Source organism: Lactuca virosa, chromosome 8, assembly GCF_052849685.1.
Source record: "Lactuca virosa cultivar CGN04683 chromosome 8, Lactuca_virosa_CGN04683_v6, whole genome shotgun sequence".
In the NCBI taxonomy this organism is placed as follows: Eukaryota; Viridiplantae; Streptophyta; class Magnoliopsida; order Asterales; family Asteraceae; genus Lactuca; species Lactuca virosa.
In genome coordinates this window covers 363,691,810-363,717,080 of record NC_136433.1, presented here as the reverse complement: position 1 = coordinate 363,717,080, position 25,271 = coordinate 363,691,810, and the positions used below count along the sequence as shown (strand labels likewise).

At 38.0% G+C, this 25,271-nt stretch overlaps 1 non-coding gene across 1 annotated transcript; it reads right to left on the bottom strand.

Moving 5' to 3' along the window:
- Window positions 1-17,471: 17,471 nt before the first annotated feature.
- On the bottom strand, window positions 17,472-17,578 carry LOC145135204 (small nucleolar RNA R71). The gene has a single exon (XR_013719665.1). It is a non-coding gene; the product is annotated as a small nucleolar RNA R71 (small nucleolar RNA).
- Between the last annotated feature and the right edge of the window lie 7,693 nt (window positions 17,579-25,271).

Below are 25,271 nucleotides of genomic sequence, written 5' to 3'. Positions count from 1 at the left end.
AGACCCTAAATATTCATTTAAATATATTTTTATGGAAATCTTTATTTATGAATAAAATCTAGTGGGTGAATACTTGAGGTGGAGTGTTGACTTCTCTTTAGTTTATGACACAAGCAACCACCCCATGCCCACTCCATGACCAACTATTGTCCTTACACCATACCTGGTCATTCAAGAGTACTTTCCCCACCATTTGACCAGGCACGCTATTGGTCAAGGGTTGGAAAACCCCCTCTCTCCTCACACTTCTCTCATTTTCACACTTTTCACCAAAGATCAAACACACCTTTTCTCTCAAACTCTCTCTCACAAATTCGAGATTTCCAAGGCATTTTCCAGCTTTTCTCCTTCATTTGGTAAGTATCATCACCCTCCTTATGGTTATTACATTTCCTTTTACTCAAATCATTGATTCCTTACACAAAATCCATCAGTAGGGTGTTAGATTCTCGAATCTTCAAGCAATCCTTCAAGTGTTCTTGAGTTGAACACTTCTCTCCTTCAACCTCCATCCATTGAAATCACACAAGGTGAGTTCATACCCCTATCTTTTCATGTTTTTCTTAAGTTTTAAGGAGGGGGGGGGGAATACAAGTAAAAACACTAAGAACACAACTAAACTCATTTAACAGTCTTCATCAGAAAAGTTCAACTCCATTCACGGACTGTTTTGGTCAACTTAAACATTTTAGTTTTCAAAACGGTATTAGGTGCAAATAGTTCAGGTTCATACCTTTAAAATGACTACTTGCACATTACCATACGATTTTTCTATGATTTATGGTGATTTTTACAAAACTGTCTATCATTTCAGAAAGAAATTCGGACCAGTCTGTGAATATGAACATTTTAACATAAGTTAAAGACTTCCAAAAATCATAATAAAAATTATGAATAAACTAGACACATTTCTTGAACTCTCAGAATTTATGGATTTAGTTTTCGACTTTGTATGATTTTTATATAATTCTTCTAAAACAGTGTAGAAAGGTCAAAATCTAGATAACAACTTTTAACTTTCAACACACTTTGTAACATGTCGAGCAAAGTGTTAATCTTTGATGACTTCATATTTTTACATGTGTTTCTTGTTGTGGTATAATTTATATAACAGAAAATACCCACTGAAGTGTAAGAATCCTCCACCATTACCATTAGTACAAAACAAAGCAATATAAACATAGTTATATTTTAATATGCCTTCGACTTACGTAGAAAAGGGTTCTTATACACCACAAACAAACATATTAAACTATAATAGGTATAGTTAGGTTGCATATACATTTCAAACTTTTTGATAAACTATAATAGGTATAGTTTATGTTCATTTACATTACAAAAGGTTTTCATACGAAAAGGGGTACAAATACAAAGTACCGGTTTTATACAAAAAGGGGTACAAATACAAAGTACCAGGTTTTCATACGAAAAGGGGTACAAATACAAAGTACCGGTTTCATACCAAAAAGGGGTACAAATACAAAGTACCGGTTTCATGCAAAAAGGGGTACAAATACAAAGTACCAGGTTTTCATACGAAAAGGAGTACAAATACAAAGTACCGGTTTCGTACCAAAAGGGGGTACAAATACAAAGTACCAGGCTCACACAAACTAGTTTTTATGATATTAAAACTATATTTCATTAAGAATTGATAGACTTCAGCTATAATTGCTAAGTGTATATGCTAGAGTTTTATAAGAATCTAGTTATGATCGACATAGAATTGGTGGGCCCGCCTCATCTCCTGTTCCTTGTTTGGTTGTGGACCTAGGGCAGACCCATTATATTCAACGGTTTATTCAACTTAAATTTTATATAACTTATATACACTGGGCGGTTATAGAAGGAATCTATGGGTCTCTCTAGGATTCATTATCGCATAACATAGAAGCATTCATTCCACTTAATAAAGAAAATATTGGATTTTCTGGAAACATACTTTGTCGCTTTTACAAGGAAAACGGTTTCTTTCTCAAACAAAACTCTTATGAACTCACCAACTTAATTGTTGACACTTTTTCAAAACTACTTGTATTCTCAGGAAATCAGTGAAACAGGAAAACATCAGCATTTTGAGGATGGGACGATAAATCGTCAAACGTTTCATTTTGTCATCATAATGTAATTGATTTTGAAACATGTAAACTTATTCCATGGTGTAACCTTTTCAATTATATTTATGATGGTTGTATTTACTTTGAGCACTATTATATTCGTTGTTGTGATACTGTACATGAAGTCCTCCACCCCCGGACGTTTCCGCCATCCTTGGTTTGGGGGTGTGACAGATTGGTATCAGAGCATTGTTTATAGTGAACTAAGTATATCGAACCACATAAGATATACAAACTATAAATGCATTGGGACTAAGGTCTCTGATTTAACATTTTCAAATAACTATACTTTTAGAAATAAATAGTTTCTTGTTAAAAAGTATACATGGATGCATACATACTAAGGTCAGCATCATCCAAGAACAAAACAAAAGTTGTGATTGTTGAATGGCACAAGTAGGCTTGGGGATGTATGGTCAGGTCTGGGAATGACATGGCCTGATCAACTATGTCTAACCCAGAAGTGATTAGCATATGCCCGGGAATGGTTGTGGCGTTGCAACAAGTCTAAAAATTTACCAATTCTATCTACAAACAAACATTGAAAAACATAGGTCAAACATTAAAATACTATAGGAGTATTTTGTGATACTATAACCAACTTATGTGAAAACTAAAGACCCCTATTAGTAGGTCTATAATGACTAAGTGCATACGCCAAGGTTGTACATAATTAAAGATATTATAGACTCAGAATCTATGACTATTGCTCTACTTCCTGTTCCTTGTTTGGTTGTGGACTTAGAGTAGAGTCATTTATTCGAAGGTCTATTCTATCTCAGATTATGTATAACTGGTATGCACTATGTGATTATAGACATAACTGATAAGGATCACCTCCTATAAGTAATTATAGGATTTGACATCTATTAACTATCCCTTCTACCCGTATTCTCGCGCGAGCAACGTGATGGGTAAATCTTAACGCCCGTACAAAACCTACTTCTACCCACTACCATAACTCCGTCTCAGGGACGTTAGCAGAAACACCGAGAATAGTTGAGTAAAGTGCGAAATTTTTACGTATGTATATAAATAGTAAGGATATAACTAAAGCATATCAATAAAAATTGGCAAGCATTTTATTTTAGTGGAAGTTATCAAATATCTCATAACCTGTTATTACAAACGATTTGCTTATGGTAACTCTAAGATTACTTAATGTATACCTCAAGGTTATGTGTGGTTAAGAGACGATCAGCTTAGAAATGGTAAGTCCGCCTTAGGTCCTGTTCCTTGTTTGGTTGTGGGCTTAGGGCAGACTCATTAAGTTCAAAGGCCTATTGGACCTTAATTACACACAACTGGTATACATTGGGTGATCTTAGGAGTGGATCGGGCATGGAACAAATCTCAAGATTACATTCGATTCATTTCTACTAAATTCATAAGTTTATTTATATAGACCTCTGTTATGAATTACTTTCCACATTCGAAAAATCAGGAAATGCTATACTTAAAAAGTAATAACCATTACCAAAAGACTTGTACTCATTACGTCTTTGAAATTCTATAACAGAAAGATGCCGCCTGGAAGGTCTGTTAGACGCACTAGCGGAACGCAAACAAATCCACCACCGCCGCCTCCCCAATACGATCCTGTTATGTTCCAAGCTGCGGTCACGGCCGCGGTGGCAACTGCTATGACCCAAATCAGCACTGATGGTACAGGACGGACAGGGAGCGGTATTAATAACTCCACTCAAGGAGATAGCCAAGGGCGTTCTAGAGAATGCTCCTTTAAAGACTTCACCAATGCTAGACCCGATTCATTCAATGGCAGCGGCGGAGTCATCGATTTGATGCAGTGGTTCGAAAAGACCGAGTCTGTCTTCGAGATCTGTGCGTGCCCCGAAGCGATCAAAGTCAAGTTCGCAGCTCGCACTTTCTCCGGCCGGGCCCTTACTTGGTGGAACGGCCATGTTAAGTCACTGACGCTTACAGTGGCTAACTCGATGAGTTGGGAGGACTTGAAGGCAAGGATGCTGAAAGACTATTTGCCCAAGGGGCGAGGTGCAAAAGCTAGAGCAAGAACTGTGGAACCTCAAAATGACAGGCTCTGACCTTGCAACTTATACCGCCCGATTTTGTGATCTAGCACTCCTTTGTCCCGCTATGGTCACCCCGGAAGACAAAAAGTTGGAACGATACCTCTGGGGATTGTCCTCCCAAATTCAAGATAGTGTGTTGGCCTCAAGACCAACTACCTTTGAGAGTGCCAAGGAATTGGCACAACAACTCATCGACCATCGTGCCAGCCATGACACTGCGACAACCACCCCTGATCAAGCAAGAGGAGGAGACAACAAAAGGAAGTTCTGCGACAACAAGAAGAACCAACCAACCCATGACTTCACTAAGAAGCAACAGATCGTTGCTGTTCATGCTGCCACAACCCACGCCGCACCAGCACCCATAAAACAATACGCTGGAACCCTTCCGAAATGCAACAAGTGTAACTTCCATCAAACTGGGGATTGCCGAAAGATGCATTGCAAAAATTGCAATAGAGAGGGGCACACAGTCCGTTTCTGTAAGGCACCAGCACGACCCATCAACCAGGTCCCTGGCATTGGAGTAAGCCCAGCCTGTTACAAGTGCGGCGAAACGGGACACTTCAAGAGAGGCTGTCCCAGGACAAGGAATGTCGGTGATGGTGGAAGGGTGCTCGCGATCACTGCAGGAGAGACCACCCCGGAACCCCCCATAAATATCAGTACGTGTTTCTGACATCGACATTTAAAATTTTCTTTACTAAATCTAGCATCGATTAAAGTATACCAACCATAAATCTCGAGAACACGGCAAAACCCAAGTCTTATCATCTATATAAAAACACAGGGTTTTTTTTACTAGTGAATCTATGATGGCTAGTGTAAACATTATGGTCATATATCATTAAGATTCTATGGACTTAGAATGTGTGATTCCGCCTCATTCCCTATTCCTTGTTTGGTTGTGGGCTTAAGGCGGGGTCACCCATCCGAATGTCCTTGCAATCTTAATGATATACGACTAGTTTACACCAAGCGATTCTAAAAGAACTGGTAGGACTTATGATGCAAATTTCATCACAAATCGTTGAAGCATTCGCAATGCTGGAACTCACTAACTACACTATAAAGTACTCAAAGTGGTAATACCAAGTATAAAGCGGAGAGCATAAAGGCACACGTAGAATACACCATCATTCCAAAACAATAACTCCTTTTAAATCGACTCAGCTCAAGCTACAATAAGAAATTCCAAGGTCGTCATTTAACATCAGGCAGGTTGGTCCCCGCCATATCAATTCTTGTACTACGAAAAGTTCCCCCATTTTTCCTCCAAATTCTGGAAGTCCCAGTCGAAACACTAATTTCGGGACGAAATTCTTTCTAACGGGGGGATGATGTGACAACCGTCAATTTTGGCCAAGTCAAAGTCAACTAAAGTCAACAAGTCAAACCGGTCAACTCATCTAACCCTTGTATATTGGGGTTTCCATTATGTTTCTTATCGAACAACTCGCAATCTTAATACGAAGTATCACTTGGAATTTTCACGTGTTCGGAAACTCTAAACCCTAATCAGGGTAAGTGATGAAACTACTCAATAAAACATTATTCCTTAACCCTCGGGGGCATATAACAATCATAACAAGACTTAACGAGGTTTACAAACCTTGCGTTACAAAGCCAAACACTCAAAAAGGTCACAAAGAAGTCTCTCCCAAATCTCTCTATGTATAAGAAATCTCTCCAAGAACGTCAAATCTCTCCCAAATCTCTCCAAGAATGTGAAATCTCTCCAAAATCTCTCTCTGTATGAGAAATCTCTCCAAGAACGTCAAATCTCTCCCAAATCTCTCTCTGTATGAGAAATCTCTCCAAGAGCGTCAAATCTCTCCCAAATCTCTCTCTGTATAAGAAATCTCTCCAAGAACGTCAAATCTCTCCCAAATCTCTCTCAAAACCTCTTTTGGTTTTTTTTCGTAATCAATTGGGGCGTCCCGACACTTGACTTGGTGAAAAACCATGCGAAACGGGAAGATACCTTGGAAAATAGCCTCTTAGGGCCGGAGCCCTTCTATAGGGATCAAACCCTCCTTGAACCGGAGTCTCCTTGAGGAGCCGCGACCATCTAGCCGCAGCCACAGCCAGCAAGCCGCCGACCGCAGCCACCGACCGCAGCGGCATGGAGCCCGCATCCGATGTTCGCCTCCGGTTCTCCTGACTTCGGACCACAGCCTCTTAACTTCGGACCGCAGCGCCTTCCTTCTGCATCCGCGACTGAGCTCCACTTCGGGTCCACTTCAGCGACCAAGACCGGAATCACCTCCTGACTTCGGATTTTGCGTTTTTCACCCGGTTTTCGACTAGTTTTGCGTTTTAAGCCCGTTTTTAATTATTTTAACGCGGGATTTTCTCCAAAAATAATATTTTAACATATAAGACCCTAAATATTCATAATTTAAATATATTTTTATGGAAATCTTTATTTAAGAATAAAATCTAGTGGGTGAATACTTGAGGTGGAGTGTTGACTTCTCTTTAGTTTATGACACAAGCAACCACCCCATGCCCACTCCATGACCAGCTATTGTCCTTACACCATACCTGGTCATTCAAGAGTACTTTCCCCACCATTTGACCAGGCACGCTATTGGTCAAGGGTTGGAAAACCCCCTCTCTCCTCATACTTCTCTCATTTTCACACTTTTCACCAAAGATCAAACACACCTTTTCTCTCAAACTCTCTCTCACAAATTCGAGATTTCCAAGGCATTTTCCAGCTTTTCTCCTTCATTTGGTAAGTATCATCACCCTCCTTATGGTTATTACATTTCCTTTTACTCAAATCATTGATTCCTTACACAAACTCCATCAATAGGGTGTTAGATTCTCGAATCTTCAAGCAATCCTTCAAGTGTTCTTGAGTTGAACACTTCTCTCCTTCAACCTCCATCCATTGAAATCACACAAGGTGAGTTCATACCCCTATCTTTTCATGTTTTTCTTAAGTTTTAAGGGGGGGGGGGGGGAGTACAAGTAAAAACACTAAGAACACAACTAAACTCATTTAACAGTCTTCATCAGAAAAGTTCAACTCCATTCACGGACTATTTTGGTCAACTTAAACATTTTAGATTTCAAAACGGTACTAGGTGCAAATAGTTCAGGTTCATACCTTTAAAATGACTACTTGCACATTACCATACGATTTTTCTACGATTTATGGTGATTTTTACAAAACTGTCTATCATTTCAGAAAGAAATTCGGACCAGTCTGTGAATATGAACATTTTAACATAAGTTAAAGACTTCCAAAAATCATAATAAAAATTATGAATAAACTAGACACATTTCTTGAACTCTCAGAATTTATGGATTTAGTTTTCGACTTCGTATGATTTTTATATAATTCTTCTAAAACAGTGTAGAAAGGTCAAAATCTAGATAACAACTTTTAACTTTCAACACACTTTGTAACATGTCGAGCAAAGTGTTAATCTTTGATGACTTCATATTTTTACATCTGTTTCTTGTTGTGGTATAATTTATATAACAGAAAATACCCACTGAAGTGTAAGAATCCTCCACCATTACCATTAGTACAAAACAAAGCAAGATAAACATAGTTATATTTTACTATGCCTTCGACTTACGTAGAAAAGGGTTCTTATACACCACAAACAAACATATTAGACTATAATAGGTATAGTTAGGTTGCATATACATTTCAAACTTTTTGATAAACTATAATAGGTATAGTTTATGTTCATTTACATTACAAAAGGTTTTCATACGAAAAGGGGTACAAATACAAAGTACCGGTTTTATACAAAAAGGGGTACAAATACAAAGTACCAGGTTTTCATACGAAAAGGGTACAAATACAAAGTACCGGTTTTGATAACAAAAAAGGGTACAAATACAAAGTACCGGTTTCATGCAAAAAGGGGTACAAATACAAAGTACCAGGTTTTCATACGAAAAGGAGTACAAATACAAAGTACCGGTTTCGTACCAAAAGGGGGTACAAATACAAAGTACCAGGCTCACACAAACTAGTTTTTATGATATTAAAACTATATTTCATTAAGAATTGATAGACTTCAGCTATAATTGCTAAGTGTATATGCTAGAGTTTTATAAGAATCTAGTTATGATCGACTTAGAATTGGTGGGCCCGCCTCATCTCCTGTTCCTTGTTTGGTTGTGGACCTAGGGCAGACCCATTATATTCAACGGTTTATTCAACTTAAATTTTATATAACTTATATACACTGGGCGGTTATAGAAGGAATCTATGGGTCTCTCTAGGATTCATTATCACATAACATAGAAGCATTCATTCCACTTAATAAAGAAAATATTGGATTTTCTGGAAACATACTTTGTCGCTTTTACAAGGAAAACGGTTTCTTTCTCAAACAAAACTCTTATGAACTCACCAACTTAATTGTTGACACTTTTTCAAAACTACTTGTATTCTCAGGAAATCAGTGAAACAGGAAAACATCAGCATTTTGAGGATGGGACGATAAATCGTCAAACGTTTCATTTTGTCATCATAATGTAATTGATTTTGAAACATGTAAACTTATTCCATGGTGTAACCTTTTCAATTATATTTATGATGGTTGTATTTACTTTGAGCACTATTATATTCGTTGTTGTGATACTGTACATGAAGTCCTCCATCCCCAGACGTTTCCGCCATCCTTGGTTTGGGGGTCTGACACATTCTTTTCGATAGTGTTGTGGAGAGGATTTTTGTTAGTCATGCATTTAAACATCTACTCAAGCATAAATCCCAACCTTTAACTGAAACATTCACCGTCGAGATGGCTAACGGAAAGAAGGAGAGCACTAACGACATATTCATAGGCTGTACCCTTACCCTAAACGACCATTCCTTTCCAATCGACCTCATGCCAGTTTCGATAAAAAGTTTCGATGTCATCATCGGCATGGATTGGTTGAGCCCCAATCGTGCTGATATCCTTTGTTATGAAAAATCCATTCACCTCAATCTGCCATCTGGCGAAGCCCTCGTTATCTATGGTGATAAAGTCAGCTCAAGCCTTCGTATCATTTCGTGCATCAAAGCCCAAAAATATATGCGAGAGGAGTGTCATGCATTCCTAGCCCATGTCGTTAACGAGAAACAGGAAGTTAAAAACCTCGAGAGCATCCCCGAAGTCTGCAAAATTCGTGATGTCTTCCCTGAAGATCTTCCCGGAATTCCTCCCGAGCGCCAAGTCGAGTTCCGAATCGACTTAATCCCCGAAGCTACCCCCGTAGCCAAATCCCTTTACCGTCTAGCGCCTGCAGAAATGCAAGAGTTATCCAGCCAGCTCAATGAACTACTCAACAAGGGATTCATCAAACCAAGTTCCTCACCTTGGTGAGCCTCGGTCTTATTTGTGAAAAAGAAGGATGGGTCCTTTCGGATGAGCATAGATTATCACGAACTGAACAAGCTTACTATCAAAAACCGTTAACCCTACCCAGAATCGAAGACCTCTTCGATCAAATCCAAGGAGCCAGCTACTTCTTAAAGATAGACCTAAGATCAGGGTACCATCAATTACGAGTCCATGAGGGTGATGTTCCTAAGACAGCATTTCGGACTCGATATGGTCACTATGAGTTTGTAGTAATGCCCTTTGGTCTAACCAACTCACCCGCGATATTTATGGATCTGATGAATCGGGTGTGCCGCCCCTTCCTAGACAAGTTCGTGATAGTATTCATAGATGATATACTTGTCTATTATCGGAGTGAGGAAGATCATAGACATCATTTGAGGCAAGTGCTGGAAACTCTAAGGGCGAAGAAACTATATGCAAAATACTCAAAGTGCGAATTCTGGATCAGAAAAGTAACTTTCCTCGGTCACGTGGTTAGCGAAGAAGGCATACACGTGGACCCTTCCAAAATTAAAGCGATCGAGAATTGTTCAGCACCGAAAACACCCACAGAAATCCGTCAATTATTGGGTCTTGCTGGCTACTATCGCAATTTTATCCAGAATTTCTCTAGGATTGCGAAGCCTCTTACCATCCTGACTCAGAAAGGTGTAACCTTTAGTTGGGGAGAAAATCAAGACACTGCATTCCAAACATTGAAGCAGTCCCTATGCAGCACACCTATCTTGTCTCTTCCAGAAGGAACGGAGGACTTCATGATCTACTGCGATGCATCCAATCAGGGGCTAGGCTGTGTGCTCTTGCAGCGAGGAAAATTCATTGCATATGCCTCAAGAAGCTGAAAGCACACGAAGTCAATTATACAACTCACGATCTAAAGTTGGGAGCAGTGGTCTTCGCATTAAAGATTTGGAGACATTATCTCTACGGAACCAAGTGCACCATCTTCACTGACCATAAAAGCCTTCAGCACATTTTCGATCAGAAAGAGCTGAACATGAGACAACGACGACGGGTAGAGCTACTTAATGATTATGAGTGTGAAATACGCTATCATCCCGGCAAGGCCAATATGGTAGCAGATTCCCTTAGCCTTACGATGGCTATCCATTCCCATCTGTCCGCCCAAATCGGATCTGGACCCCAAAGTTCGGCGGTTACATGGAGGTTGTCATGAACGAAGCTCATCGGACTAGATACTCCGTTCACCCAGGTTCGGATAAAATGTATCTCGATCTCAAAAAGCTCTATTGGTGGCCAAACATGAAAGCAGAAATTGCTACCTTCGTGGGCAAGTGCCTGACTTGCGCCAAGGTGAAGGTGGAATATCAAAAGCCCTCAGGTCTATTTCAACAGCCAGAAATACCTTAGTGGAAATGGGAACGGATCACAATGGACTTCATTACCAAATTACCCAAGACCCCGAGTGGCCATGACACTATCTGGGTAATCGTCGACAGATTGACTAAGTCTGCCCACTTCCTGCCAATCAAAGAAACATACAAGATGGAGAGACTGACCCGAATCTACATCCAAGAGATAGTTCGATTACATGGTGTGCCTGTGTCCATTATCTCTGATCGAGATAGCAGATTCACCTCGAGATTTTGGCAGTAATTGCAGAAGGCTCTTGGAACTAAGTTGGATATGAGCACAGCTTACCATCCACAGACCGACAGGCAGAGTGAGAGAACCATTCAAACCCTAGAAGACATGCTGAGAGCGTGCGTTATCGACTTTGGTAAGTCGTGGGATACCCATTTACCATTGGTTGAGTTCTCTTACAACAACAACTATCACACTAGCATCAAAGCTGCTCCTTTCGAATCCCTGTATGGCTGTAAGTGCATATCCCCTCTGTGTTGGGCTGAGGTGGGTGACATGCAGCTAGCCAAAGGTCAAGTCCCTGATAGCACTCTCACTAGCCCAGAAATCATCTGAGGAACCATAAAAAAGATCGTACAAATCCGGGAACGAATAAAGGCTTCAAGAGATAGACAAAAGAGCTACGCCGATAAAAGACGAAAACCTTTGGAGTTCCAGGTTGGTGACCACGTTCTGATAAAGGTCTCACCCTCGAAAGGCATGATACGTTTCGGAAAGCGTGGAAAGCTAAATCCGATATACATTGGGCCATTCGAGATCCTCGTTAGGATCGGCCCCGTAGCTTACAAACTTCGTTTACCCCAAGAGCTTAGCAACGTACATCCTGTCTTCCACGTGTCGAACCTCAAAAAGTGTCTATCCGACGCGACTCTTGTAATTCCACTTGATGAAATCGAGGTCAATGAGAGTCTTAACTTCATGGAAGAGCCAGTCGAAATTAGGATAGGGAAGTCAAGTGAACGAAACAAAGTCGCATCCCGATAGTGAAGGTTCGTTGGAATGTCAAGTGGGGACCTGAATTCACTTGGGAGCGTGAAGACCAGATGAAACAGAAGTACCCACATCTCTTTCCCTGATCCATAATTGTATTCGTTTTAGAATTTTGGGACGAAATTCCCTCTATCGTGGGGATGATGTGACAACCCGAACATTTTTCAGTCAACGAAAGTCAAATCCTGTTAAATAAAATTTTGAATTTTATTTATTTTGTCAATTTTTGTCAAGCTTGTAAAGGTTGAAAACAACTTAGATTATATAAATTAAATTTATATAAGTTTCGGGGCTAAAATCGTGCGAAAAATCAAGTTTTTCATCGAAAATCAGCCAAGTCTCGTGCATTCCGGTGTTTACGGCCGTAAACCGTTCACGGCTGGTTGGACCCCACCACCGACCGTGAATTCAGCCTATATATATGTATTTGCACCCTCATTTCTACTCTTCTGGCCGAAAACACTATTTTTTCTCTTTAAAACCATCAACCGAAAACTCAAGTTTTCTCTCATCTATCACCCAATCAACCTTGGAACTTGTTTTGGAGCATCAAACATTCACCATTTCATCAAATCAAACATTCTTCATTCTTGAGTTCACGGTCGTAAACCTTCAAATCTTCATATTTCACCAAGAACAGGCCTTAAACTGTTCAAAGGTTGTAAACCATTCAAGGGCCGAAATCAGTTCACGGCCGAGAAAAGTTCACGACCGAGAACAGTTCACGGCCGAAAACCTTTCACGGCCGCAAACTACCCTACATCGTGAATCTTGGCTGAAAACCCACTTTTTCCACTTCGATCGAGTCTCAATAACATTCCTTAACCAAAAGTAAGTGTTTTCGAACACTTTAACTAATGGGTTCTCTAATTTAACTACAAATATGTGTTTAATTATTATTAGGATTCCGTTAACTTTGCGTACATCAACTCGAGGGTCCTCATTTCCAGTCTGGTTATCTGGCACTTACACGCAATCAACAGTGAGTTCATACCCCTCCATTGTTACTACTTTTAATGTTTTCAGGGGGAGAATACAAGTAAAATACTAGAATTTTGTGCTTTCATACTAAATGATTTCAAACGGATTTAAAAACCTTTGCAATTGATACCAACCGAGAAATCACTACATTTCATAAAAATATTTAGATATTTTAATCCCTTATGTAACATGTTGAGCATGAGGGTAGTTTTCAATATACAAATTGCAAGGTTTTCTGTACCATACATATTATACATTCAAACTTTGTTGATATACTTTGGAAGTATCATTAAACTTTTACATAAATTCAAGACCTACTAGTAAACATACATACAAAACTATAATAGGTATAGTTTGGGATTCAATACACCGTTTTACAAATTCAAGAACCATACATCATAACGAACATATAATCTATAGTAAAAGTAGTTTATGGTATACAATACTGTTTTTCGAATACAAGAGTACTTTACTAAATAATTATTTAAGTATAATTATTTCTACTCTACAAGACATACGTATAGATTCAAGTACAAAAGAACATTACATTACATGTAAATTAGTTAATACAGGGTTGTGAGACATTACTTCAATTGTACCCTTCGGGGTGCGAGCTAAATCCTATCATAGTATAACCAGAGTCTCCTGGAGGGAGAGCGTGAGGTTTGCGAATAGATCTATTCGGGATTGGCTATCCCACACCTAAACTGCTAGCTACAGTTAGACAGGCATGCCTGGGGTGACAAATTTCATAACGTCTGATGCCTGAAGAATGTCGTAGAGGTCAATAGGTGATATCAAGCATGGTTATACGAACTCACAATAGTATAAACTAACCTTTTATTTACGGGATTTCATTCTTCAAAAGTTTTATTCTAAGTAATAAAACGTACTATACATACTGGTGTTAGCCAGGGTTTTCATACAATGCATTACTCACATTACTGGTGGTAGCCAGGGATTTCATAGAAGTACTTTCATACACGAACACATAATTCAATGACGGACTTACATTTGGTCTTAGGGTTTAAGACTACCTTTTTACTAAAGAAAATATTGGATTTTCTTGGAAACATACAAACATTTATATAGATTCATTAACAGGTTTTCATTACAAAAATATGTTTATGAACTCACCAGCTTTAATGTTGATACTCTTTCAAAATCGTTTGTATTCTCAGGAAATCAGTAGGCAGGTACTTCTGCAGGCTTTTGAGAAGACGGAGCGTATAGAGTCACGTCTTTTATATTTTGCTATACTTTTGGTGTATACAAACTATGTATGAAACAGATGTAAATATTTTATGTATTCAATGTAATGGTTGTGTTTACTTTGATTACTATGATGCAATTATTGTGATACTGTACATGACTCCTCCACCCCCGAACGTTTCCGCTGTTTTGGTTTGGGGGTGTGACACCCGAACCTGTTGGCCTCTCGATCGTGAATAAACAACCTTGGGCCTCTTCCTCGAGCCCTTCGATACCTGCACCAGAAGTGACTTCCTCTTCCTCACAGTCTCCAGATAAATCTCCTACTCACAGCCGTGCGTCCCAACGCATAATCAACCTCCTCTCATTAATCATGGGCGCTGTCTTTCAGAAGACATGATGCAAATCTGCCTTCGACCCCTCAGGGCAGAAGCTAGTCTGGAAGGCGTTCCCGATGTCCGCCAACCACCGCCTGCTAGCATTGGGTTCCTTCAGTTCGAAGAACTCAGGAGCCCCACATGCTTGAAAATCTCGAAGATGCACGAACTCAGGACCTACCAAAGCCACCATCTTAGTGTGAATTACGCCAGAACGCTCATCTAAAATCTCCATGATGCCCTCCTTGACCGAACCAAATATCACAACATAGTGAAAATAAACCATGCAACCCATCCGAAAACACTCGAAGAATCTCACACCATGTGGGTCCCTTAGTATACTCGTGTCTCCCTTGACTTGAGTATGGATCCTGTGTTTCCAATAAAACGGGTCCAATACTACTTTCCACACATATCCGTACTTTCCTCAAGTGTCGTCTCGATTTCACTAAGTGACACCCTAAATTCCAACATTCCACAATCCCACTAAACAACGCATCTGCTAATGCTAACATGCTTCCTAGGTTCTTCTAGGATTCCCTTCCCGCAACTCTCCACCATTAGCAATAGAAAAAACCCCCAATAATACCCGCTAACTACCTTATTAATATAATTACATGCAACAGACTCTAGATAATTCTTCGACTGCAAGGTCTCACACTACAACGGTCGGACTCAAACAAGAGCTGCGAAACAGACTTAAACCTAACCTTCTAAAATTATATAATTTTTTCAAACATGTAACCTACCATATTCGCTTGATAGTTGATATGTGCATATTTAACTATGTATTTAATGCATATTTCTAATACTTTTAGCTACAATTATGTTTATTTTGTGACAAAAGATGTTTATTATGTTTAAAATATGTTTTGCAGTAACGAATATTTGCTCAGGATAAAAAGCAAGCATACAAGGAGTTGGAAGCAGGAATGGACAAGCTAAAGTAAGAAGAAAGAAAAAGAAGACTTGAAGATAGAAGAATACGTCGTGGTGATCTCCACCACAAAATGGTAAATGGAAGGTTCCCGACCATCGGAGCTGACGTGGAGGATATGGGATTTACTCGAGGACCACATCATGGCGGTGGTCAACCACGACGTGGTGATCAGATTTTGGAAATTATAAAAACCCAAACATTAGTTCGAATGGGGAGGCATGTAATCAGTTTTCTGAATTATCACTGAAAACCCTTGGAAACCTAGAAGAAGATCAAAAATCAAGTGGAGCTTGAGGATTGGAGAAGATTTAGAAGATTTTCACATTGATCTAGTTGGTTTGCTAATCATTACTTATGTATAGCTTATTTTATATGGATCTTGTGTGTTTTTCTGCTACAATGAGAGGCTAAACACCTTTTACTTCTATTTGGTTAAGATGAACTTGATCCATATGTGTTGATTTTAATTATTGGATGGTTATTATTGACTTTACTTGTGTTGTATATCTAAGCCCTAACATGTTTTAGTTCTGGTTTATATTGCTTATAAATCAGATTATGTATGTTAATTGATCATATTAATTGCATTAATTTGTCTTCTAATTGTTTATGATCATTAAATAATTAGATCTAGGATTAATCACATCTTAGATTAAGTAATTTAAGCTAGTAACTTTAATTGTGTTAGAGAGCATAATTAATCTTAATGTGTGCTTGGTTGCATAACTTGATCATAGGAAAGTAACTACTATCATTCATAGTCCAATTTGTGCTTATTATCAATTTGGTGTTTAACTTGTGCATGATCATTTCTTGGTAATTCATAAATTGATAGGCCTAGATATATAATCATAATAGCTAGTAACAAATTGGTAATCAATATAATCCATCCATTAGAAATCAACCATAAGAGAAGGTGAAATCGAATCTAGGCAGAAGTATTCTTTTAATTCTTGAAATTAATTTGTTTTCTTTGCTTGCTTACTTGTTAGGTGATATTAAGTTCTTCTGATCTTGCAAAATCAGTAAAAATCCCCCAATCAAAGTTTGTTACTTAGTTTAATTAGAAGTAGTTATTTTATTTAATTGAATTGTATTCCGTGTGTTCGACACCCAATGTACCCGAGCTATACTATAATCTGACTAGGTACACTATCTATAAGTGCGTAGTTAGTAAACGTTTTAAGTTATAAATTTAAGAATGATAGTTATATTTGTGCACATCAAGTTTTTGGCGTCATTGTCGAGGAACAACTTATTTGATTTATAGTTATTACTTTTAGTTATACGATCCTTTTTGTGGTGAAAATCCACAAAAAGATTATTTTTCTGCATTTGTTTTTCCTTCTGAACAACAACCATGTCGTGGTCATATCCACCACATCATGGTCTCGTCTTAGTTAATTTTTAGTTTAGTGATTTTTATTCCTTTTACGCGTTTTTGTGTTGTTTTGTTTTTATTATAGTAATTTATGACCCGAGGATCTAAAACTCCAATAGTTCCACCACTTCAAGATCCAGAATTAGCTTTTGACAAAAAGAAGAACAAGAAATCCAATGAGTCAACAAGCAATTTTCAATATGAAAAAGGATTTGAAAGTTTCGAGAGGACTCCTAATAAGAAGGGAATTGGATACGAACCAGAAACATCTACCGAAGAAAGTTCAGACGAGGAAGAGAGAAAGAGCGAAGTTGAAAAGATGGCGGATATCACGAGAATGGCGATGGGAGATTACAAGAAGAGGATATGTGAAGAACATGGACTAGGTCTTGTTCCACCCGAGATACTAGCTGAAAGGAGTTTTGAGCTTAAAGGACATATTCTATCGATGCTCATGGGCATGCCTATCATCGGGAAAGAGTATGAAGATACTTTCAAGCAAATCGATGAAGTCAAGGACATTGCAAACTACTTCAATGTTACTAATATGCCGAGAGAATTTGTGTTACTTATGATGCTTCCGGTGACATTTACCGGTGAAGCCAAGGTTTGGTTTAAGTCACTTGCGCCGGGGTCCATTGAGCAATTTATTCCACCTTCGAAGATCTCAAAGCTCAAGAAAAATATTTCTAATTTTCAACATGAGGTTGGAGGGTCCTTATATGAAGCATGGGAGAGGTACAAGGGCTTTCTTAGAAGTTGTCATCAACATGATCTCAATGTCCAACAACAAGTTTCCATTTTCTATGATAAAGTGAATGTCACGACTAGAAAACTTATTGACTCGCAAGGACCAATGATTGAAGAGTTTGCGAAGCACTCACATGAGTACCACAACCCACGAGAGGATGTTACTAGATGTAAAGGAGATGGAGGGAACGAGAACATAGCCACAGTTTTGGCAAAGTTAGATAATATGGATTGGAGGATGACAAAGATGGATCAATCAATCCATGCATTAATATTTGGTTGGGATAATTGTAGTGGACCTCATTTGACAAAGTATTGTGACTTAGATGAGAACGATAATCGAAAAGCACAAGTTTTCTACTCTAGTGGTGACAAATATGATGAATATTGGAGGAAGCCCAAAAAGGAATGGTTGTCATATGAAGAGTATAAGAAGAAAAAAGATGAGAAGTATAGACAAAACGCTCACGGTTTCTATAAAAAGAGCAACCACCATCCGAAAAGAAGATGGATTTTAAGTCGGTACTTCATAGGTTTATGGAAGCATATGAAAAGAGACATGATACTACTGATCCTAATGTGAGAAATCATCAAGCTTCCATCAACAATATAGAGACTCAACTTGGGCAACTAGCAACACTTGTTAATGAGAGGTTACCACCTAGAAATCAAAACCCAAAATCACAACCTCATGTAATGGCAATCTACACCGAAGAAGAAGTTCATTATGAGCTATTTATGAATCATGAAACAGCTACTATATAACCTGATTCGTGTTTGGAAGAAGAGAATCCTGGAGCCAAAAGAGCAAAATATGGATCACACTCTGACGATTCACCACGTCATGCTGACATGAACATGTCGTGGTCACGAGAGGATAAAAAATTTTCACTTCTTAATTCATATCAGCCTCCTTTCCATTCCCTTCTCAAGCAATCAAACATTCTCTGGAGCTGCAACAGAAGAAATTTGTGGAACAAGTGCTCTCACTCTCGATAAACACCCCATTACTCAAATCCATGGCTAAGCTTCCAAAGTTTGCAAAATATGTAATGACTAATAGGAAAGAGTTAAAAAAGGCATCAACCATATTGCTTAATGAGTTGTGTTCAGTTGCAATCAACAATGGGTTGCCAATCAAGATGGGAGATCCAGGCCAATTAACTTTGCCTTATGAATTTGGCAATTCTACTTTTATAAATGCTTTATCCGATTGGGAAGAAAGCATCAACCTTATGCCATATTCTTTCTACAAAAATCTCAGTTTACCAAGGCTCCAAGACACAAGGATGACAATTCTAATGGCAGATCACGCAAACATATACCCACGAGGAATCATTGAATACTTGTTAGTAAAGGTGGGAAAGTTTTTTTTCCTGTTAACTTTATGGTTCTTGACATGAAAGAAGATGAAGACCTTCACATACTTTTGGGAAGACCATTTTTGAGTACCGCGAGAGCACTGGTTAACATCCATGACTCAAAGCTCACACTTTGTGTGGAAGATGAAGCAATTACTTTCGACTTGAGTCCAAAAGTGAGTAATGACAAGCCATAAGATTAAGTGTCAAAGATGTATGATATGGAAGAAGATTTTGATGAACTAGTTGAAATTGAAAAGATGATGGAAGAAGAGTTGAAGGTTTGGGAGAAGCCTCATGTTGCAAATGTCAAACGTTCGAAACCAGGAGCTTTAATTCCCATGACATTTGAGGTGATCGGCGTTCACTACACCCATGGTTTAAGTGGAAGGAGCAATTGATGAAGTTGAAGATGAATTATATGAAGAAGTTAAGATAATTGATGAAGACATGGGTGGGGAATTAGTGGATCCAACAATGGTCAAGATTGAGTTAGATAAGGAAGGTCCTAAAGAATATGACAAGAAGACTAGCAAGGCAAAAAAGCAAGGCAAAGGGGTAAAGCGCAAGCATGAAGAAAGTGCTAATCAAAAGAAGAAGGAGAATTCGAAGAAGGCATACATTAGGAGTGTTCAAGCTTACAAGTGCAAGTGGAAAGAGAAAAAGGAGAAAAGGGAGACCCCACTTCCAACTACAACAACATAAAGTGGAAAGGAGTCCAGCTCATGACTCCTCAAAACAAAAGAAGCGCTTTTCGGGAGATAACCTGAATTTTTAAGAGTTTGGATTTTCTTTTCCTTTAAATTTCTTTTTAGTTTTTAGTTTTTATTTTTAGTGTTTATGTTAGTTTAACCAAATGATCATGTGTTTCTCTAGTCTTTTTGATTTTATTTTGTAGTGTTAAAAAATTACGTGAAGCAGTGAAGGAGCTTAATGGATGAAGAATCCGTGCAATTTGTGAAGAAACAATTGAAGATCATGTTTTTTAATAAGTGTGGGGTTCCCACTTGATGAAGAAAAGAGTTTTTTAAATAATTTTACAGAAAGAAAATATCAGGAATGGTCCTATGTCATTATGAAGATTCGATGCATTATTTTGGTTGTTAAAAACATTCTGAGAAGACACCACGACGTGGCCATCATCACCATGTCTTGGCATTCGATGTTATCAAGACTGCATCTGACCAGAAACCACGACGTGACACCACTAGACCACACCATGGCGATTTTAAAATTTGCAACCATTACGACCATTTTCTCTACGCCATGACGTGGCGTTCCTATACCACATCGTGGCAGAGGTTCAACACAGTTTTTGAAAATGGTTATTTGATTTATTTTGATATGGCACATTTGCATTCATAAGAGGAGAGTCCAGAAGTATTGTTTCCAGCCATTATATAAGAAGTCCAAGCTTTACCACACAAGTTTCAGAATTCGATATCACCACTACTACCCAAGGGGAGTCTGTTCCAATTCTTCATTTTTATTTTTATGTTCTTTAATTGTTTAAGTATACAATGGGGACATCGCATCAATTAATTGTGGGTTAGGGGTTGAATATAGAAATGCAAACTTACTAATAAAATTGAAAAAATGACTAGGATTTAAATAAATTATTAGAAAATATTTGAAATAATAATCTAAAATTGAATTTCCTTAAAAAATTGTTATGCTGAGATCTAGGTTGCTAGTGTTGGGTGGGGCGATCCGATGCGAGTTTCGATGTTTGTTTGAGCCAATATATGTTATAGTGTATTTGTGGCTTACCTATCCTAGTGAAATCGTGGAACAAAAACACGACCTTGCTTAGTTTGAGGGCCAAAATATGTTTAACATCATGTACCATAAATGTATTCAGGAGATCTTATGTAGTTATTGCACCTTAGACTAATACCTCTAACCAATAAAGGTCGAAGTTAAGTTCTCTTGCTTAAGCATATGTTTTTTGTTAGGATTTTTAGTTTTGAGTGAAAAAAAAAAAAAAAAAAAAAGAGTTGCAAAAGTTTGAATATAAGAGTCTACAAAGCTATGAAGATCAAGATATATCATGAAGAAAAGCTCCAAATTATCAAAGACTCAAGAATAAGGCGAAATTTGCCAAGTTATCATTATTTATTGTAATTTTTATTTCTAGGTTATTTTTTCATATGTATGCTTGGGGGCTTAACCAAAAATTACCTCGAGGTTAAGAAAGATTTCTGATGATATATTCGGAGGGATGCATAAAATGAGTGTTGTTCAAAAAATTTGGGAAGTGTTTATGAAGATTTTGAGTGTTTAGGATTGGGGAAGTTCTTAGGAAAATATAGACACAAATACATGCATTGCAGTCTTAAGTAATGGAGAGGCTCAAAATGTATTGTCTTGTGCGATGTTGGTAGCTAAAGTCTTGATATACTGATAATAAAATTAGTTTTGCTTGAGGGCAAGCAAAAGCCAAGTGTAGGGTATTTTGATATGTGCATATTTAACTATATGTTTAATGCATATTTCTAATACTTTGTTTATTTTGCGAAAAAATATACTTATTATGTTTAAAATATGTTTTGTAGCAGCGAAGACTTGCTCGGGACAAAAAGGAAGCATACAAGGAGTTGGAAGCATGAATGGATGAGCTAAAGCAAGAATAAAGAAAAAGAAGACTTGAAGATAGAAGAACATGTCGTGGTGATCTCCACCACGACATGGTAAATGGAAGGTTCACGATCATCATAGCTGACTTGGAGGATAAAAGATTTACTCGAAGACCACGTCGTAGTGGCGGCCAACCACGACGTGGTGATCATATTTTGGAAATGATAAAAACCCGAACATTAGGGAAAAGGGGGAGGCATGTAATCGGTTTTCTGAAGAGATTGCCAATTGAAAACCCTTGGAACCCCAGCAGAAGATTGAAAATCAAGTGGAGTTCAAGGATTGAAGAAGATTTAGAAGATTTCCACATTGATCTAATTGGTTTGCTAATATTTACTTGTGTCTAACATATTTTATATGGATCTTATGTGTCTTTCTGCTATAATGAGAGGCTAAATACGTTTTACTTATGTTTGGTGAAAATGAACTTGATCCATATGTGTTTATTTTGATTATTGGATGATTATTATTAATTTTACTTGTGTTTGATATGTATGACCTAGCATATTTTAGTTCTATTTTATATTGCTTATAAATCAGATTCTATCTGATAATTGCTCATATTAATTGCATGAATTTGTCTCCTAATTGTTTATGATCATTAAATAATTAGAGTTAGGATTAATCATATCTTAGATTAAGTAATTTAAGCTAGTAACTTTAAATTTGTTAGAGAACATAATTAATCTTAATTTGTGCTTGGTTGCTTAACTTGATCATAGTAAAGTAATTGTTATCATTCATAGTCCAATTTGTGCTTATTATTGATTTGGTGTTTAACTTGTGCATGATCATTGCTTGATAATTCATAAATTGATAGGCCTAGATATTTGATCATAATAGCTAGTAACAAATTGGTAATCAATATAATCCATCCATTAGAAATCAACCATATGAGAAGATGAAATCGGATCTAGGCAGAAGTATTCTTTTAGTTCTTGAAATTAATTTGTTTTCTTTGCTTGCTAACTTGTTAGGTGATATTAAGTTCTTCTGATCTTGCAAAATCAGTAAAAACCCTCAATCAAAGTTTGTTTCTTAGTTTAATTAGAAGTAGTTATTTTATTTATTTGAATTATGTTCTCTGTGTTCGACACTAACTTACCTGAGCTATACTATACTTTGACTAGGTACAATACCTATAAGTGCATAGTTAGTAAAATTTTGTTAGGTTATAAGTTTAAGGCTGATAGGTATATTTGTGCACATCAATAGTTAACTAGTATTAGCAGTGGTTCCTAAAAGCACAAAGCAAGCAGCATTTGAGCATCGAACCAGAGCACTGACTAACAAGCCATCCTAACATATCATCGAAAATTCATACTAGCATGCAGTTCTAGAGGCTCATAAAGTAAGCATACAGAGGAATCTCTCCTATCACACAATTCTAGCAGATGCTTAGCCCTAATCTAGTAAGCTATTCACATACTGAAACACATCAACATGTATGGGTATTTTGGGAACACTAACTTGAGCTGAGCCGATTAAATGTGTCACACCCCTTCTTTCTAGTAGTAATCTCTTTAGAAAATCATTTCTTTTATGAAAAACTTACCAAACCCTTAGTTTGAGTAGACACACCCGAGAGTGTGCCTGAATCCTTCAAACCAAGGCTCTGATACCAACTTGTAACATCCCAAACATCATAAGTAAAAATTTCATTTTTAGGTCAACCAAAAATCCATCAAATATTCATATCAAACCATCATAAGTATGCCATTGTGAAAAATAGTTATCAGAGTACAATCCCAAAATCATAAATATGCTACAAACGGGTGGATGCATTGTGATCAGGTCGGGCCCTTCCCTTTCGAACCGGAAGTACCTAAAACATAAACTTAAACCATAAGCATAAAGAATAGTAAATTCCCCAAATACCACATACCATACATCATACATACATATCATACTAAAGCATGTACGAGTCTATTTCACCTCTAAGTCCCATCTGACTCTTTGAGTCCTTTTCGACTACCTGGGTCCCTTCCGATTTGTCGAGTCCCTTTCGACTCTCTGAGTCCCTTACGATCCTTTGGTATCTTTAAACTGGTACGGGTCTATTTCACCCCTATAGCTAAGCATACAGTCATACTGGCAAGCTTCACGAAGACAACATACACATATAGGCATATCAGTAAGTGTACCAAAGACCAATACTATCCTACAACATAATCCAGTGGGCCGACATTGGTGCCTTCGACCCACAAGTACAGTGAGTAAACTCACCTATCAGACAACGATCAACTGTTACCGCTCCTACTTCCAAGAGTATGGATGCTATACACCACCTATACGGTAATACAAGGTAAACTCTTAGCTTACCCTCCAAAACTAGGGTTTTGACCAAAAGTCAATGCAAGTCAATAAGTCCATAGTCAAAGTCAAAGTCAACCTCGGTCGACCTCTGCGTTGTGGCCATCCTTCAACCACGTCGTATCCCATGGGTCTTAACCCCATCCAGATCCAAGTCAAAGAAGTCAACAAGCCATCAGCAAATCCTCCACGTTGTGGCCTTCCTTGGCCACGCTGTGAGCATAAGATGACAAAACAGTCGACTGGTCCCTACTCGCCACGCCATGGCGGCCTAGTGCCACGCTGTGAGGAACAGTCTAATTAGATTAATCGAGTTAAGTTGCTCTTAACAAAAAATCAAAGGCTCAAAATCCCATATCTACTCCTTCTCTACTCCTTAATGGATAAAGTTTCCAACTTTATCCATTAAGACAATGTCTCTAATCAAATATCTAACAAAGGCAAAATCATGACATGAGCTTAACCATTGAGCAATTTTCCTCAAAGTCCTTAGTCCAACAACTCTAGAAGAGTTTCTAATAGCAGGTCTCGTATAAAGTTGGGTGCTATATACACATGCATGTCCAGTGCATGTCTAGATTCCATTTAGGTCAAAGTGAGCAAAAAGGTGACCAAAACTCATGCAAGGCTAAGAATCCCAACCAAACTCTAGATCTACAAGATATATTGCTCATAGGGCTCAAGTGAGTCATAAAGTTGCAACCTTTATCACATCAAACCAACCAAACATCACTTATGGACCAAAATAATCTAATAAAGCTAGATCTACAACCATAGAATCCCCAATACGGAAACTTGAGGACTTACAAATGGTCCAGAGAGTGATTTCAAGGATGGGGAGGAGTTGTTGCTTGATATTTGAGCTAGCACCTTCTTCTTCTTCCTTCAAGATGCAATCAAACACCACAAAAAGGTCAATATCACACAATGGAGGCTAGGGTTAGGGTTTCTGTAGTTATGATTAATCGAGTATACATTTGAAGAATTATGAACACGAGATGTAAATATAATCTGGTTGGCTCGATTACGCTTTCTGGAAATACAGGGAAATATCAGAGAGTACAAGTTGAATGCAAAAGCTTCTCCCTAACTCTAGTATTCATCCCATACATATAGGGATAAGGAATGCGTACAAAAAATATAAGGGACTAAGACTCTTAAACTTCGAAACAAAATGTCCTTACAATAAACAAACAAACAAACAAACATACTTTGACACTTACAACGACTCGGATAGACTTCGACACCTCACAACAACTTTCGACCGCAACATACTCCCCCTTTGTGAGAAGTGTCGAAACTAAGTCATCAGCATTTGAGCAACTTGTTGTATCACCCTTCGAATTTCAGCATGCCAGTTCACCACTTTGCGAATCTCAACTTTATCACCTTCATTGTTCTTTGCACAA